Source organism: Oncorhynchus clarkii, unplaced genomic scaffold (assembly GCF_045791955.1).
Source record: "Oncorhynchus clarkii lewisi isolate Uvic-CL-2024 unplaced genomic scaffold, UVic_Ocla_1.0 unplaced_contig_7709_pilon_pilon, whole genome shotgun sequence".
NCBI classification, from domain to species: Eukaryota; Metazoa; Chordata; class Actinopteri; order Salmoniformes; family Salmonidae; genus Oncorhynchus; species Oncorhynchus clarkii.
Genome location: NW_027258331.1, coordinates 36165 through 40782, shown reverse-complemented (window position 1 = coordinate 40782; position 4618 = coordinate 36165).

Below are 4618 nucleotides of genomic sequence, written 5' to 3'. Positions count from 1 at the left end.
CGTTGTGATTGCTTGGACACCCAACAGCTTGTGCTTTCATTTACACACACACACACACACACACATACAGCGAGAACACATCAGGGGATATAGTGTGTCCCTTGCGGTCGATTTGATAATAGATAATAATAATAATTTTATGCCAAGCGAAACCATGTAACGGTCTATAAAAAAGATGAACAATGCAGTGAGGTACAGCTGCCTGGGAAATGCGGTTTCACTATGTTGAACACTGGGGAAATCACGAGCTGTGGTTTTGATTGGGCAGATAAGGAACCCTGTAGCCTCGAGCTGAACCACCGTCCAGGCTAGTCTCTACACCCACGCCTGAGTCATCCTGAGCTGCATGCCCCAGTCCACAGTCTGCCTCTATCTGCTCTTGCCTAGCACCGTCTAGCCCCAGCCCACAGCCTCCTTTCAAAGTGACTTTCCTCTATCGACCCAATTCTTACCCCCAGCCCACACCTGGCCTCTCCTCGACCTCTATCTACCATCTACACGGTTCCACACCCTGTCTTCTCCTCTATCTCCCATCTACAGGTTCCACACCCTGTCTTCTCTATCTCCCATCTACAGGTTCCACACCCTGCCTCTCCTCCACCTCTATCTCCCATCTACAGGTTCCACACCCTGTCCTCTCTATCTCCCATCTACAGGTTCCACACCCTGTCTTCTCCTCAATCTCCCATCTACAGGTTCCACACCCTGTCTTCTCTATCTCCCATCTACACGGTTCCACACCCTGTCTTCTCCTCTATCTCCCATCTACCGGTTCCACACCCTGTCTTCTCCTCTATCTCCCATCTACAGGTTCCACACCCTGTCTTCTCCTCAATCTCCCATCTACAGGTTCCACACCCCGTCTTCTCTATCTCCCATCTATAGGTTCCACACCCTGCCTCTCCTCTATCTCCCATCTACGGGTTCCACACCCTGCCTCTCTTCTCTCAGATCTGTGAATACCCCTGAGAATACATCTTTCTTAATTCACGTTAGTCTGTGAAGTTACCCCGGGTGCCAGTCTGTTTGTGCTAACTTTTTGTGGAGTGGAATGATAGCACAAAACACCTCTGGATTTCAGGCTCGTATCAAATGTCCACTTTGATTTAAAGTGTTCCCCTATACATCGACAAGTTATTTCGTCTTCGCTTGGGTCATGGTGGTGTTGAACAGTAAAAATAGTACAAACCCTTCTATGTAGCTATGTTATTTAAAACACTTCTGTATGTAGCTATGCTATTTAAAACACTTCTGTATGTAGCTATGCTATTTAAAACACTTCTGTATGTAGCTATGTTATTTAAAACACTTCTGTATGTAGCTATGTTATTTAAAACACTTCTGTATGTAGCTATGCTATTTAAAACACTTCTGTATGTAGCTATGCTATTTAAAACACTTCTGTATGTAGCTATGTTATTTAAAACACTTCTGTATGTAGCTATGCTATTTAAAACACTTCTGTATGTAGCTATGTTATTTAAAACACTTCTGTATGTAGCTATGCTATTTAAAACACTTCTGTATGTAGCTATGTTATTTAAAACACTTCTGTATGTAGCTATGTTATTTAAAACACTTCTGTATGTAGCTATGTTATTTAAAACACTTCTGTATGTAGCTATGCTATTTAAAACACTTCTGTATGTAGCTATGTTATTTAAAACACTTCTGTATGTAGCTATGTTATTTAAAACACTTCTGTATGTAGATATGTTATTTAAAACCCTTCTGTATGTAGCTATGCTATTTAAAACCCTTCTGTATGTAGCTATGCTATTTAAAACCCTTCTGTATGTAGCTATGTTATTTAAAACCCTTCTGTATGTAGCTATGTTATTTAAAACCCTTCTGTATGTAGCTATGCTATTTAAAACCCTTCTGTATGTAGCTATGCTATTTAAAACCCTTCTGTATGTAGCTATGTTATTTAAAACCCTTCTGTATGTAGCTATGTTATTTAAAACACTTCTGTATGTAGCTATGCTATTTAAAACACTTCTGTATGTAGCTATGTTATTTAAAACACTTCTGTATGTAGCTATGTTATTTAAAAGTGTTTAGTTTCCTCTTTTGTTAGTTTTCAGTATCATATCAGCAGTTTCCATCAAACACAATACTCATCTCGAGCCATAAACAACTGCCAAGCCTTGCAGTAATTCTTTCCACTGACTAGGGGCCATTGTTAGTTAGACCCAGAGCCATATATTCATAGAATTGGGACATTGAGGGTTCTACATTGTGATGAATTAACATGACGCTACAATATTCTATAGCAGCCATGCTAGAACCCCATTAACATGACACTACATTCTATAACAGCCATGTTAGAACCCCATTAACATGACACTACAACATTCTATAGCAGCCATGTTAGAACCCCATTAACATGACACTACAACATTCTATAGCAGCCACATTGTAGAATAATAGTGAAGACATCACAACTATGAAATAACACATGGAATCATGTAGTAACCAAAAAAGTGTTAAACAAATCAAAATATATTTTATATTTGAGATTCTTCAAAGTAGCCAGCCTTTGCCTTGATGACAGCTTTGCACAGTCTTGGCATTCTCTCAACAAGCTTCATGAGGTACTCACCTGGAATGCATTTCAATTAACAGGTGTGCCTTGTTAAAAGTGAATTTGTGGAATTTCAATCAGTTATGGTTGGTATACAGAAGATAGCTCTATTTGATAAAAGACCAAGTCCATATTATGGCAAGAACAGCTCAAATAAGCAAAGAGAAACGACAGTCCATTACTTTAAGACATGAAGGTCAGTCAATCTGGAAAATTTCAAGAACTTTGAAAGTGCAGTCGCACCATCAAGCGCTATGATGAAACTGGCTCTCACGAGGACCGCCACAGGAAAGGAAGACCCAGAGTTACCTCTGCTGCAGAGGATAAGTTCATTAGAGTTACCAGCCTCAGAAATTGCAGCCCAGATAAATGCATCAGAGTTCAAGTAACAGACACATCAACATCAACTGATCAAAAGAGACTGCGTGAATCAAGCCTTCATTGCTGCAAAGAAACCACTTACAAAGGACACCAATAATAAGAAGAGACTTGCTTGGCCCAAGAAACACGAGCAACGGACATTAGACCGGTGGAAATCTGTTGTTTGGTCTGATGAGTCCAAATTTGAGATTTTTGGTTCAAACCGCCGTGTCTTTGTGAGACGCATAGTAGGTGAACGGATGACCTCCGCATGTGTGGTTCCCACCGTGAAGCATGGAGGAGGAGGTGTACTGGTGTGGGGGTGCTTTGCTGTTGACAATGTTGGTGATTTATTTAGAATTCATGGCACACTTAACCAGCATGGCTACCACAGAATTCTGCAGCGATACGCCATCCCATCTGGTTTGCGCATAGTGGGACTATCATTTGTTTTTCAACAGGACAATGACCCAACCCACCACCAGGCTGTGTAAGGGCTATTTGACCAAGAAGGAGAGTGATGGAGTGCTGCATCAGATGACCTGGCTTCCACAATCACCCGACCTCAACCCAATTAAGATGGTTTGGGATGAGTTGGACCGCAGAGTGAAGGAAAAGCAGCCAACAAGTGCCCAGCATATGTGCAAACTCCTTCAAGACTGTTGGAAAAGCATTCCTCGTGACGCTGGTTGAGAGAATGCCAAGAGTGTGAAAAGCTGTCATCAAAGCAAAGGGAGGCTACTTTGAAGAATCTCAAATATATTTTGATTTGTTTAACACTTTTTTGGTTACTACATGATTCCATATGTGTTATTTCATAGTTATGTCTTCACTATTATTCTACAATGTAGCAAATAGTACAAATTAATAAAAACCCTTGAATGAGTAGGTGTCCAAACTTTTGACTGGTACTGTATATACTGTATTCTATTCTACTATATTTGAGTCAATGCCACTATGACATTGCTCAATCTAATATTTATATATTTCTTAATTCCATTCTTTAAGTTTTAGATGTGTGTATTGATGTGATTTGTTAGAAACTACTGCACTGTTGGAGCCAGGAACACAAACATTTCACTACACCCGCAATAACATCTACTAAATATGTGTATGTGACCAATAACATCTGATAAACATGTGTATGTGACCAATAACATCTGATAAATATGTGTATGTGACCAATAACATCTGATAAATATGTGTATGTGACCAATAACATCTGATAAATATGTGTATGTGACCAATACAATTTGATTTGCCTCTGATGGTGTCTCCATAATTTCGGTTTTGTTTTCAGTCTCTTGACTGAGTAATGCTGAGTTGTTCTGAGAAAGCGATCAGCAGTTTCTGTGACCTGGATAGAGAGGAGTGGGTGGACAGTGTCTACCTCCCAGGGTACAATTTCAGACTCTGTCAGACTCTGCCATCTGATCCTCCTCTGTCTGCTTCCTCTCAGTCATAGAGACAGTATTCTGTTGTCTGCGTCCTCTCAGTCATAGAGACAGTATTCTGTTGTCTGCGTCCTCTCAGTCATAGAGACAGTATTCTGTTGTCTGCTTCATCTCAGTCATAGAGACAGTATTCTGTTGTCTGCCTCCTCTCAGTCATAGAGACAGTATTCTGTTGTCTGCTTCCTCTCAGTCATAGAGACAGTATTCTGTTGTCTGC